The sequence below is a fragment of the Heliconius melpomene genome, chromosome 11 (assembly GCF_056956725.1).
Source record: "Heliconius melpomene rosina isolate 202511_hmr_F chromosome 11, ASM5695672v1, whole genome shotgun sequence".
In the NCBI taxonomy this organism is placed as follows: domain Eukaryota; kingdom Metazoa; phylum Arthropoda; class Insecta; order Lepidoptera; family Nymphalidae; genus Heliconius; species Heliconius melpomene.
In genome coordinates this window covers 11636787-11652299 of record NC_140399.1, presented here as the reverse complement: position 1 = coordinate 11652299, position 15513 = coordinate 11636787, and the positions used below count along the sequence as shown (strand labels likewise).

At 34.5% G+C, this 15513-nt stretch overlaps 1 protein-coding gene across 3 annotated transcripts in view; it reads right to left on the bottom strand.

The window, feature by feature from the left end:
- Nucleotides 1-15513, bottom strand: part of Eip74EF (Ecdysone-induced protein E74) — a 166732-nt gene that overhangs the window by 4824 nt on the left and 146395 nt on the right. The gene's annotated exons all lie outside the window — the stretch shown is intronic.

Here is a 15513-nt window from a genome sequence, read left to right as displayed (position 1 = left end):
GCTAGTTCATTATAAATAGGTGTTTTATTTTAGGTGGAATCAAATTTTATAGTAGCTGACAAAAAAAAATATATTTTCTTATTAAATTGTTAACTATACGAGTATAATAAACTATTATCATAAATCTGAAGAGTTTGTTTGGTTGAATGCGTTAATCTCACGAACTTATTTTATATTGATGTAGCTAGCTAGGGTCAAAATTATATGATAATACTGGGGATTCATTGTACTCGGTTACGTACTTCCACCAAAAATGAGCCCCATATATACGGCCACCCGTCTAGGATAAAGGATCAGATTAGTAAAAAAATTGATCATCTGATATTCTCCACTTAACTTAACATGCCCATTAGAAAATCTGACGCGCTCGATTATTTTTTTTGTCATTTTTAACTCTTACGTACGACCACCTCCATCATGGAAACAGTCAGATTAACATATTTTTATGTTTAAGAAGACGTAGGAAATTAATGATATCAATATCTGACGCGCTCGAGTATGTCCATGCAACAGTTGTTTTTGAAAATCTATAACCGCTCACCCCACCGATCAAATGGTAAGTATTAGGCATTTTTTCTTGTTATCATCTAAGTTTCGCAATCCAATAGGTCTCCGTGACGCTCGAGCAACTCCCGAGTTAGCATCTTCGCCTCCCTAACTATTGGAATATGTCAAATACGCGAAGCCGCATTTAAAAGCTAATATAATTTTAACACTATAACATATTAAAAGAATACGTAACAAAAATAAGTAATGATTCAATTTTCTCGCTATTTATTACAAAACATTCTCAATAATAATTGTATAATGCATCATATTGTTTTTAAATAGGTATTACTTATTTGTTTACAAGAAGTCCGCTTAAAACCCATTGATACGTATTTGTATGTTTGTATTCTATACTTTCCTAGAATTATATAAATGATCGTCATCTTACTTTACAGAAAATTTATGTACTATTAATTATATTTTACAATAGAAGCGGATCATTTTCATCTATTTTGAGCGCCTGTTATTACATTTTTTTTCTGCTAAAATAGTCCGTTCTACACATTTTTTTGGACACTACCCGTTAACCCGCTTAATGCTGCGCTATGTCGAGCTAGAGCGAGAATATGAACATCATTTGCTCAAGTGAGAATCGAATTTATATCCCACTACGTAATGACGACCGTGTTTAATAATTATAAGTATAATATGTTAGTTTATATATTTATCGTATCAAGAGAGAAAATCACCTATTGGCCTATATCATTTACCATTTCCACTTAATAAAACCATTACGACTCAGACAGGGAAAACATTACATACAAATATAGTGTTGATTGACGGCACTCAACACCAAAATAATCTAATGTCCTCTATTAACTACACATATATTTATATCTTAATTTTTATTCAGCTTCACACTGTATCCCGCATATAGCAGGGTAGGCAGAGAGAACCTCCCTACAAGTGTATTGTGACAATCGAACCCCCAACCTGTCACGTATACGTGACACGCGTGCCCTCAATATTTCTATAATATTTCATAACAGAACAAACACCATATTGTTTGTAATAGAGACCAAAGACAATTTCTCAACAGATATAGTCTATCAGTTAAAAATCCGTTTGATAAGAGCTGAATAGATAAGTGGTCGGTTGCGTCAAGTCGCCTTGACCCCGATGGCGCGGCCGCTCGCCTGTGTTTTCCTCTACATGCCACTACTTACTTTTATATACGACCACTTGTCGCTATAAAATACCGAAAACTGTTACAGATTTTGCGTTAAACATATTTTTTATATAGTCAAGTATATTATTCATGTTAGTGTTTTTATTTATTTAACTTAGTATACTGTCAAAACTCTCCGTTCTGCCGAGTGGCGGAACTCACACCGAACTCACCTGATATTTATTGTTATATTATACTAAATCTTTATATAAATCGTAGTCTATGTGTTATTCTGTAAAATTTAACCTAAATCCGTTCAGTAGTTGTTGCGTAAAAGTGGAACAGACATCCATCCTCCCAAACTTTGACATTTATAATATTAGTACGATAGATAATTTAAAATTAAACGTAGATGAATGTTCAAAATTGAAACATCTTTCACAAGTTAGCGACTGGGCTCGTAATGTACCTAATGTTGATCAATGAAGCCATAACGATTTTTTCAGTCAGTTACATTATAATTTGTATGTACATCTCACAGAAATCATTTCTTTATATATTTTTTTATATATTTAAAATATTTTAAGACATTATAATGGGGCTTAGATTCGGGGGGGATTCGGATTCGCATTTCGATCGTCGGGCGAAAAATTCTAAATAAGGGCAAAAATGAAGAATTAATGAATATAAAGTTACTAATACCTAATAGTAAAGCAAATATTTATAATTTGGCTACATTTACACTTACATTAATTGCGAATTTTCTCAGAAAACCGATAAAATTCCACCACAACACCACTATATCAATAAAAAGCTATATTGGTCCCGGAAAATCGTAAAACTTTCGCGTCAATATCGTTTGGTTTGTATTTATTAATCCATCAAATATTTGAATTTGACTAATTATCTCTATATATAACAAAACAATTCGATATTTGATTAATTATTTTGGATTCCATTTCGATATTGGACTATTCGATTTGATTTTTGTAATATGCAATCATTACAGTTATTTTACAAAGAATATTATAAATCCTTACCCAAATCAATAATTTAACATTTAAGGCTGTTTCTGAACGAGTAAATTAAATTGTTCATCGACAACAACACATTTGACTGTCAGTCAATTTTGTTTATTAAATGCATAATCATGTAATTAAGCGGGCGAAGCCGCTGGCGGGCCGCTAGTTTTATAATATATCTATAATATACTTACTTTTAGTTTACTTTACGCTTTCAATTGAGGAAGTTATTTACGTTTTATGTTTTTGACAAATTTCTAAACGATAAGATAGCGATGTTTAAAATCACAGAATATAAATATAAGTATATATTCGTAGATAGACGTTGTTTGCCGATAAAGTTACATTAAGACACGATCACAATTGCAAAAAGTATTTTATTATTATAATAATAATGTATTTAGTCATTTACTTTTATAATTGTAATATAAGAAAAGTTTTTTTAATAAGGGGATCGCGTAGTAACTTACTAGAGGAAGTGCCTCTCCACTTTCCTACCAATTTTGGAGACATTTTGAAAATCGCGTAAACAAGGCGCAGGGTTGAGTTGCGGAACTTGTTTATTACAAAAAAAAATAAGAATTCGTATTCCCATTTATAATTCCACAACATCGCAGCTACAAATGTCATATAACACGTTTATTTACTTCACTGTGGTCGCGTCCGCCATTTTCTTTCTAATATTATCTAACTCGCGTATTTTCGCGCAGCTTATCGCGGGTCGTTCACCCGGCACGTGTGTGCGTTTGTCATGATCTCTGCAGGCACACTTTTTACTATTATTTTTTTATATAATTTAAAATTTAAATATTGATATGTTTAACATTAGGGTTTTATTTTATATTGTATCTCACATATGGCAGGATATGCAGAGGGACTCTACTGTTAAGACACGGAGTCCCATGTTGGAGAGGAAGGAATCACTCCGTCGACTGGATTGAATCCACAACCATTTACAGTCAGATGCTGTGCCGTTGCGCTATATTGGCTTTTGATATCCTTAAATATCATGTCACAGTAAAGATGAAAGAACGATAAAGGTTTGGTATTAAAGTGTCAATAAACAAAATGATATAAAGAAACAATAAATTAGAAACTCCAAAAAGAACTTTCTAGGCGCAAGAGATTAATAATGATTTACAAATATTACGATTGTCAAAGATGTCTTTATACATAATTAATTAACTTTTAGTTATTTATTTAAGAACTTGTAACTTGCATGTCTTCGCCATTACAAAATACAGTAGCTACTCGTATCAGAGGGATACGAGTGTGTGTTTAAAGCAGCGTTCATTCCCCACATAAAGGACGGTCTGTGGACAGGTTTTTCATATAAATACAGAGAACTATTACTGTACCTAACATTCTATACTATATATCAGTTAACCGTTTATAAAATCCCTCAAGCCTGGGAACACCAGCGCTAGCACAACAAAAAACACAGGCTGGTCTATTTATAGCGACGCATCCTACTGGTTTAGTACTGCAGTATCAAGGTTATGCACATGCACTATAGAATGTCATCTGAGGCCGTGGCAAAAGGAAATTACTGTCTATAACCGATAGATAAAATAGAACTCTATAAATGCGTGATAGAGTCCAAGTTAGATTGTGTATTGGGTTATTTATGATGGTGTTCCACAAGGGAACGCAGACCGGTCGCCGCATCCCGCAATAAATGGGTTACCCCACAAACCTCTTGAATAAAAACATTATTGTTTATAGAAAACTTGCTATAAAACAAAAATAACATGAAAATTTCGAAATATATATCTTGAATACATTGAGATATTGAGGGTACTTTAGGCATCTTAAAATCGATTTTCAGATGTTTTTCCCTAACACTTTTACAGCTACTAATCTATGACGAGTGGTTTACGAGCTGTTATCTAGATGAGATAAGATAGCCCAGCGTTTCCTCCAGGCAACTGAAATTTTGGCAAACACACGCTATCTCGCAAATATTTTTTGCCGGAAAAGATAACGCGAATTGTGGGATTACAGTACACGTAACAAGTATATGATAGGAGAAATGATATTTCGAAACAACAGGTTGCTCGTTTTATTTATAGATTACATTTTAAATATTTTTTTTTCATTTTAAAGTAATAAGTTTGCTTTGTGTTGAATACTGAAAAGTGCACATGACATCTCCTAAGCATTATTAAATATTATTTATTCTAACTTTAACGGATATCACGCAATATTACATAACATATAAATAAAAAGCTACCACCGGTACGGAAGGCTGTTCTGCTCAGAAGAGAAAGATAATTATTACATTAGCTGGCAGCTGTCCTGCATTACATTCAATAGACATTAATTCCATACATGTTTATCCTCTAAATATTCTTGAACAATGTAATAAGCTTTACTTGTTAGAACTTTTTTAACAAATACTTTAAATTTTGGTAATGGCAAACTTAGAATACACTGCGGAATATTATTAATTTATTGAACAATACAGACAAATAAAAAGTGGACAATAATAAAAACGACGTGGGCTACGTGGGACACCTATCCAGGCAGCTATCCTAGTTAGATTGTCATGCATAAACAATGCAATTCATATCCTCCCATAGAGATACAATACATCTACGTCCGGCCGGAAAGCGGTGTCTTAGCGCACGCTGCAAGTGTGCGTGCAGGCAATGACCAGGAAATGACGCCGCCGGTTGACCTTCAAACACACACAAACACATAAACACGCACACAAACACGTATTTGCATGTGTGCGTACGAGTGTTCAAACATAACCTGCGCCCGCGCATCCCTAACGCTCCCGTCTTGAGAGATTTTGCATCGTGTTTTCCTTGTACGTTCGTTTTTATTATGTTTATTTTTATATGAACATAATTGCGTAATAAACATAATTTGTGTTTGTGTTATCGAGTTTTCTAAAAGTCGTGAAATTATCGTTTCGTTTTTATCTTAAATGAATATTATTAATTATTTGGTGTTTTCGTGCGCGCTTGATCGGTGTCATAATTGATATTATATATTTATCAATTGGTTTTTTGTATTTATTCTCTTTAGTATCATCATATTTTGTCTGTGAGTGTTAATTATTTATTGTCCCTTACAAGTTTATATTAAAGTATGTTAGACATGTTTTGATAACTTTAACATATGTACTTTATCACCTTACTAAGAGGCCATCGCAGCTATCAGGCAAGACAGAGAGCGATGTTGAACTCCGCAACTCAATTGCTTATTCATTCTTAGAACATGATTACATTTTGCTATGTTAATGTTTTTAAAAATTATAAATGACCTGACTCTACAAACATGCTCACGCGATACCTATCGAGTATCTACTCGACTAGTGAGTACAAATATCTATTTGTACTCACAAAATTATCTTTTTCCTAGTTCCGTTATCCAAAATAGGGTTTCTCCGCTCAACGTATGGTCTTTTTTTTCGTAAAATTTTCGCTAGTCAGAGAGTGGAGAACGGAATAACTTTTCAAAAATGAATTGTTAATTTAACTAACTACATGCTGTAATTTAAGTAAAAATTATGTAATGTAAATATGTTAGATAATTTATTTTAGCACATCGTTATCAAGGTGACTTTGCGACTAATAGCGCAAAAATCATGTCCGCGTTTGAGATAAATTTTATTATACATATATACTTACGTTTTGGGTTTTTTATTTCACATCCAAATGTCCTAAGTGGCGTATATTCTTTAAAATTGCAATTTATGAGGCATTTTACATGCACAAGCAAAGATATTGTACAGTTTAATTTTATATTGAGTTACGAATTGATGTGTGCATATTTTATACCATTCGATATTTATAAATATTACTAGCGGCCCGCTCGCGGTTTCATCCGCGTGAACTATGTTATTATTAATTTCTGTCTCCATGACTACGTCCTAGTGACGTCCATGCAAAATTTGGGACTCCTAGCATTTGCAGTAACGAAGTTTCATACAAACTTTCAACCCCAAAAACAACCCCTTAAAAGTGGAATATTGCAAATTTCCGTCTTAGCGAGCACCTTCGTCCTATAAATAAGTCCTATACAAAATTTGGGATTCCTAGCACTTGTAGTTTCTGAGATTTCGTGATGAGTGAGTGACCTTTCGATTTTATATATATAGATAGATGTAAATTTTAGTGTTCTATGAATCCCTAGTAAGTACGGAAACAATTAAAAATAGTAAAATAAACAAAAGAAATACTGAAATATTATTAATGATATAAATAGGTATTTAATTCACATATTATTCAAACCAATATTTAACATGGCACAGTGACTATGCAAAGTTAAAAATTAAACATTCCAAACGACGATTACTACAAAATATCGTTATTGATTATTACATTGTTGGTAAACAATATGTATTATATTAGTATTTACGGTAAAATTTTGAAGTTAATTCTCGCATTACGCCTGTGTCCCCGTTGTGGCGAACTTGCGCGCAGTTAGGTAAGGTCAGCGCTGCGCGGGCGCACCTCACCTTGCGTAACCGCCTGAAGAGGGCGGCACTTGTATTGGGGGCACGTGGCCGCGTTCTGGATCAATTTTGATAATATCTTGGATCTTTCACTGTTGCTACGTGGATATAAAAAAATAAGTTCTAAAAATATTCAGTCGAGATTTTTTTCTTTTTCCGTCAAATGCTTAGTGGTAGACAAATAATAGAAAACTATTTTTTATGTATTATAGTGTAACAATGTAATTATTTTGTCAACTCTGAACTAACTAATTTAGTTAATCAACAAAATTGTTTAATAAAAATACAATATATATTTTAGCTACACGCTGTATCTCGCAAATACCAGGTCAGGTTGAGGGATTCTATTGTCAAAATACTCAGATCATTTTTATAGTCAGAACTGTGTTACCTTTAAAAAAATACAATACAATGTATTACCCAAAAGAACATTTAAAAAAATTATACCAATTTAACCTGAAACTTAAAGCTTAAACGTCTCAAAGTTAAGTTCTCCCGAGCTTATAAGACGGAAGCTTGGCATGTATTTATTAAAATATGCAAAGTAAAACTTAAACAATATCGACGCAATATGAGCTAAGTATTTGCATTCGAATGTCACCGGCCGGTTTGCCCGCGGGCCGCTTTGCGTAACCGCCTGTATAACTCTTTGTAACACTTGACGTCACCGGCTATGGTGTGAAATACGATTTGAATGTGTTGCTGGTTCTTTAAAGTATTTTAGGTAGTGAATGAAAAAAATATATATAATGAACTCGTTATATATTTTTTTTAAATTACCAAGCCAAATTGTTTTTTTTTATTTGGATTAGAAAAAAAGAAGTTAGTTACAAATATCTTTTTTTTTCTGTGAAAATTTAGGCTGCGTTACGAATATTTTGAAAACACGCTTAATAAATATAAATTTTCATTAATATACAAAAATAGTATGTATTATAATTAAACATGAATAAAGTGTAATTAAAAAGTTTTTATTTACCCAAATGCTTCAAGAAAACAATGTAAAATGGAATTTTCGATTTGTTAGCGCTATTTATAAATGTCATTTCATTAACACGAGCAGTGTTTAATAAAAATTAAGTGAATGTCAGTACTTACATTATTATAGAGGATTTTTGCAATAAATTTTATTTCGAAGTGATGTGTGTAATTTTTACGCCGTATTTACTCTTACAATTCCATATGGAGTTTGTTTGAAGCATCATGTTGTGTCCTGTATATAGCAGGTTAGGCTAATGGAACCTATTGTCAGAATATTCCATTCTTCATTTCAAGACATTACTTTCTATGTGGTGGAACCCACCGCCTCGTTTTGTCTCTTTATCATTGGAGGATATAAAATTAATCCATTCCTCGGATTGGGAATCGAACTCTCGTCATTACAACTGTAGTCAGATTTTTAAAAATAAAATATACGAATAAATAACTATATTACGGCATATAGGTTTACGCACCAAAATTGTTTTAATTACCTACAAATGCAATAGTTTATTTAACATCATGAAATATAAATTAAGTTAATACAGCTATATAAAACATTTTTGCGTCGACTTCGCGGTTCGTTGGTCGCTCATTATCTCAATAGGAAGTCACCACTTATCTAATTCACATTTTTCATGTCATTCCATTATTTATACATTATTAAATATAAATTATATATTTTATAATAAATCCCTTTAAATACAATTGTTAATTCAAATATGTGCTTTGGATAATATTATTTACTTTGCATCAAAAGTTAATTTTAACATTTCCTACATTATTACCTATATGTTTAAAACAGATTAAAAAAAAAAGGTTAAAGATTATATAATTTTTAAATAAAAAAAAAACAAGAGGGAATAAACTAATAATATTGATAACTTTCATTTAGACGGGAACAAGCGCACTGGCATCGATAACCCGATAGCGGGTAGGCTATCTGCCTAAAAGTTTTTTTTTAATGCAAATAACGTGCCGGATGCAGTTATCTGTTCAGTGTATATACGAATATATGCGTTTGTGTGTGCTATTTATATAATCTGTGCGTGTGTTGTGGAAGGTTAGGAGCTGTATGACTTCGGTAGGTATATTAAATTTAATAGAAAATCACTGTACTATACTTATTAAGTTCGATAAAAATATGATTAAATTGTTTCTTATTATATAAAGTATTGAACTTCTTTTTAATCTGTCTTTTATAAATATCTGTAAGTGCCATCTCGGGACTAGTGCAGCGTCTGTTGTACTTTTGACATTGTCAACTTTCGCGCGCTAATGACGTCGCCTCGAAAGTCATCTTGTTTGTCGTTCGGTTTTATCGAAAACTACTTTTATTGTCGACTCGACCTCAACCTGTATACTGGGACGCGGCGAAGGTGATTCGGCGCGGAGTTCGTGTACCCCTGGACCGCTTACGTAAATATATGTAACTAAAGAAAATGTCACTTTATTGTATTTAATATTAATTATGTTTTTACTACGCAAGGTCACAGCAGACACCGGTTGAAGTAATTGAGGTTTCTTTGTATTGTTGGGCTTGTTTTTTCACATTAGTTACAGTTAGCTACGAACTGTGTATTGTATTTTGCTAGAGTGTTTATTGTGCAAGTATTTTTTTTGTACTTATTCAATGTTTGATAAGATATCACATCATTGTGGGTAAAAGTGCAGGGCGGCGGGTGTGGGGGCAGTGGGGGGTAGGCGGGCGTGAGGGAGGCGGGCGGGCGGGGGCGAGCTGCAACTGTTTGCGCGGCGTGGTCAATGACACGGCGACATTGCATCAACGCGCGAAGGTCATGCGCCCCCCGCGCCCCCGGTCGGTACACCCGCGCCTCCCCCCGCACCACCCCCCGCGTCCTCTAACGCCTTGCGAATTCCTGCACTTCCTTGCGGGACGCCATCTTGGATCAATCACTCGATTGGCTATTGGCTTGAGATCTCTACTTGCCCGCGCGTTTTACAACTTTTATATAAAACTGAAAGTGCTACGGATTTTCGCTGAAAGCTAATGCTGAAATATGAATTTTATCTATGTACTACAATGTAATTTTTGTTATTGCAATTTTAAATATATGTTTTATAAGATATTTTTATTACATATTTTTTATTGCTTCTTTTAAGTAAATACATTTGTAAATTCTGTAGTATAAAAATCTGTAAATGTATTTTATGAAGAACAAAAGATTACTAAAAGTTTATAGTTTATTAACCTACACGAACTGCGTATTTTAATTAGCAGCCTCAGTTCCAAATGGAGGATGTGTTTAATTGGGAACCTGCGTCGGCGCAGATTGCGTGCGGCTCGAGGAGTTTCGCCTTCCGATCATCTCTAATGTTTGTTTCCGGCTACCGACTGTTATCCGCGGCCTACATACTTAACCATCGCATAACATATTATTATTTACTTATAAAACATAGTTAGCCTAAATTGTATACACGGAAAATTGCCTTTATTGCTTTAGGAAGCGGCATCAATAGTCATGTTAAAATTAATAATTAACGTTACCTACCATATAGTAAAAATAAATAGCAATAAATAGCAAAAATACTTTATACTACTAAAAACAATTCTGGACATTAAAAGTGATAAATAACGAAATATTATGAGGAATATATGGTAATAAAGCACGAAACCAGTTAAAAGTTCGATCATAGCACTAGGCTAGCCAGCGGGTTGAGGGCCACCGACGGTCAAGGCTCACATTTTCATCGTTGCTCCACTCGACCCTGGCCAAACAGGCCGGAACGACTTGTCACTAATTATCAAGCTAGTTCAACAGTTGGACAAGCTGACAAATTTCGCATAACATTTTCCAGAAATTTCCATGAGTTCCGATTTTTTTAACAAAGATTTTTTTGCGATATAACGAATAGGATGAATGTTTCTAATTCTAAATTTATTTTATTCAGGTTTAGCCTATTCAGCGTATATAGAAGAGTAAACAAAACAAACCTAGTGTTAAGGCACTCCGTCCTATATTTAGAAACATCATAAAAAAAGTAGCTCGATAAAATACTTAATGTTCATTTTCGGACCTGTTTACTCAGAGCATCTCTTATGAAGCGTACAGATATTTACGAGTGACTCAGCCGAGCACACATTCTGTATATTTATGTCTTACCTGAATGTGTATACTTTACTTTTGTAATATTCTTCTTTATTTTACTTTAATTTACTTTCTTCTTCTTTATTTTACTTTAAGCTGTCTAATCTTTGAGGTTAACAGCGGTTCCACAACATTTTTATTGAAATAGATTATTTACTCGATACATGTACATAAACAATATATGCTCGTATTGTATTACTATAACCAAGGCAGATATTATTAATTATATTGTCATATTTCAACCTAAACTACAATTATTTTGTAAGTTCTTTACATGATTGTTTTTTGGCTTTTCTATATTAATTTGGCTGTCCCATATTGCTACGGCTCGCGTCGTGACGCGTCGTATTTATTAAAAGTACGGTTTTGCAACTATCGGCTGTGCTGGAATCCCTCGGTTTGGCACGACCCATGCGTAAATATGTTGCGAAACGCTAACCACGCTTTGTATCGGTTACTTCCTAGGGCTTGGGTTTGAGCGAACGATTTTATTCGCTTTTACCTCAAAATCTAATATTATAATTACGTTCTTTTCTATCATAATTTACATTCGAAGATAATATTTCAAATTAAATTGTTTACATCCAATGATATAAATTTTAAAATATTCTAACCTACTTTTGAATGAGGAAAATTTAATCGATATATCCAAGATCTCTACATATGTAGGTAGAGTTCTTGGATATATCGAATATAATAATCCCCTAATCTAGATGATCTTAAAGTGCAACGCATTGAGGGGGGAAGGGGGGGGGGAGCGAGTGCGTCTATTTATGCAGCGCTATGCGGTCTAACACTGACCCCGTTATACCACGCACAGCACAAGGATAACCACCTCGCCATCTCCTCGTTTTCATTTCAACATGTCCTTTGGAACAACAGTTTCAAATAATCTTATCTAATTTTACAGCGCTATGAATCTCTCGAGTGATGCTGTCACAATTATACGTATTATAAATATATGCGTAAACTCTGATTTCGAAGAAAGAAAATGTTCAAGCTGACCTACTTTTCTCAGATTTAGATATCAAGAATTTTAATTTGATGTGGTTCTGGTTACAGACTTGTTGTTTCTTATAATTATAAGCATATTATACATAAATATATGTAGATCCAGCAAAGTGGCCACTGAAAGAAATTTTACTGGAAATATAACAATGATAAAGGACAGTATCTATTTAGAGTGTAAGGGGCTGTGGTCTGTAAAGGGCGCCCTTGCCGCTCCGCTGTGGACGAGCGGATAATTTTAAAACGGGCAGGAAACCAGTGGAGCGCGTATGTAGGCCGCCTGGACTCCTCCGTCCCTGTTTTTATACCTATCGTAAAAGATGCATTTATACGAGTGTATGAGGTTTCCGGGGAAGTGGGTTGAGATTGTGTGCAAAATTGGGTCGATATAACGTTTAGCGCGATCAGTCAGCCGATGTTATAAATTACATAAATTATTGTACAAAATAATATACATATATAACCTAACCTATTAACGTATTAATATCTTTATCGTAAATCCTAGTTACTTGCATTCATTCATTTACTATGTGTCGAAAACAAACGTCAATATAGATCACTACGTTCTATTTACTAAAATTAGGTGTTTGTCGCAAAAGCAATTGGTGTGTTTCGGAAGGAGGCGGCGACTGCGCGGGCGCAGGGCGTGTGAAGCAGACCAAGGTGACGCACCAGCTCGCGTCGGCGTGATTCACGGGTACGAACTTCTATGTGGTTTTGTGATAAGTGACGTTGCTATTGGCGGGTCACGTACGCACATGACCCAAAGTAAATAATATTATTCAATAATTGCAATTTCTCCTCTAGGTATTTCACATTAAATATATAATTTCAATATATCAGATCGAGGAATTGGCTGGATGTAAGTCTTCTTATGACTCATTCCTCTTCTTTTCTTTCTATAAGAACGATTGCTAGGTTTCGCCTAGCAATGTGAGGTGGTACTAGTAGTACCTTACTATACTGAATTCCGGGATCCACTATCCTTTCGCTTTCAGCGGCGCGTGCGCTGCGCAACCCTCAAGGTCGCGGGCCGTTCAACTCGGATGCGACGAGTGTTGCGACACCGAAATATGTAATTGTAGAGTCGAGGCGTTTGGCAGCGGCCGCGGCGCAAGTGGGTCGAGTTGCGCAACACGCTCGAGCGACAGATGGCGCGAGCGTCTTCCTTCTATGGCCACGATTGGACAGACAGCGCTAGCTGGTTACTATCTAATGCCTTTCGGGCTGTAATATGTCAATGGCAAAAGCTTGTCTCGAATACAAAATGGAAATTCATATCAATAATATTTCCTTTGATGAATATTGTTCAAAATTGATCATGTAAATGGTCAGTTAGTGGCGACTGTGACCAGATTCTGTAATGGTATGGTACATTATACAAACAATAATTCTTGTACATTAATAACAAAATTATATAGGAACAGGAAAAGTGATGTAAGCTTGGTTTGGTTGCGAATGTCAATAATAGCGTTCCGGTCCCCCAGCGGCGGCGCGGCGAAAATAGTCGCCAACTATTAATATGAGCGCTGCACTGGCCTTGAAACGGGACGATCACCTCGCGCACTCGCGCGCACTCGCGCGCACTCACGCGCACCACACAGCACACACAGCACACACACAATGCTTATCGATGCACTGCGAAATAGCTGCGACCACTTTAATTTCAATTTTGCTTGCAAATTTCTCAAATGTAACTAATATTGTTTAGGCGATTGATCGAAATTATAAATGGAGATCTGTATATAATAATAAACGTGTGGAATACGAAATATTACATTTTTAAATACTGTGAAGACAACATAAAAACAGTTTTTTCGCTTCTTTAATATGTTAATAGTTTTAATTTTGTCCTGAAGACAGATTTAGGTCGCGATGACAAATAGAGAAATAACCGAGCGTGTTGAGAGCTCACGCAACCGAACTTTAATCAATGCAGCCATCAATGACGATGATCTTATCAACAATTAAGCTCTAATCATAATTCATGATGTTTATTAATAGATTCCACTTGATTTAGTTGAAGATAATCAATAATATAATTTTATATAATATTTTTTCAATTTTTTCAAAAAAAATTTGATATTGGTCATGTTAAAAATCCTTTCTTTTCCTGCTACGTACATTTCTGATAGTGAATTTCAATATGTTTATACTCTTACGTAGCTGCATAGTTTGATAGTCTCTGACGCAACTCGCATCCCTCTTGGTTTACGAACGAATTAGGAACGGTGTTTCACATGTACAAATACGTCATCAAATTGGCCAATCTAGCCACGCCAAGGCTGTGATGATTAACTCTTTGATACGAGATATCTATATTTTTACACCTCTTCGTTTCAACACACACCACGTTCAAATTAAATAAAATATTAAATTGCAAGGTTCTTTAGCTTTTTCAACTTTCGGACACAATAAATCAATAATTAGAATAACGAAACAAAATTTCGCTTTTCACAAATTTTCTTTATTTCTTGGTTTCATAGTTGTGAAATATAACTATTCTATTAATATTTTCTTGATTTCCGTAACACCACCTGTTTCAATATTTTTTAACATTTACACATGTAGTTAATGACACCAGACTGGTAAATATTTGTAGGACATTCAGTCACGGCTAACATTTACCTTACTAGCACACAAAAATTTAACTCAATAATAAATTTCGTTTGTTTGTTCAAATTAAACCTCAGATGGTACATTTAAATATATATTTTCCGGAAACGATCACAACGATTGGCTACTCTAGTATAGCGCATACGAATCAGGTTTCGACTACCCAATCTGTAAGGTCGTTTGTTTCGCCAGCTGACAATGGCGTCGGCAGCTTTCGCAATGGGCTTGCAACATCCGAATTTCGTGTGTGGTTAACGCAACACCGCCACATACAGCCTCCTAACAATTGACTTGATGAGCCTTGTTGGTGTGCAGACAGATACCTATTACGCTATGTAGCGGGAACTTGGTCACTACTTTATTCTCACCGTACAGATGTTTAAAATTTAAGTTCAATTAATGAGGCTATTGCTAATTATTAAAGATTTGTGTTAAAATATTAAGAATAATAATTTTATGGCTATCGTGATACAGTTGAGAGGTATAAGAATATAGTTGTGACACACGATCCATTCCAAGTGCCCGGGGTAGGTAATATATTAGTAGTTCCCGAGATTACCGCGTTCAAAAAAACAAACTTCAATTTTATATTAGCTTAGAACTATAGATTATTGTAGATATAGATTGACTTGATTCAAAAATCTTGTTAGAGTC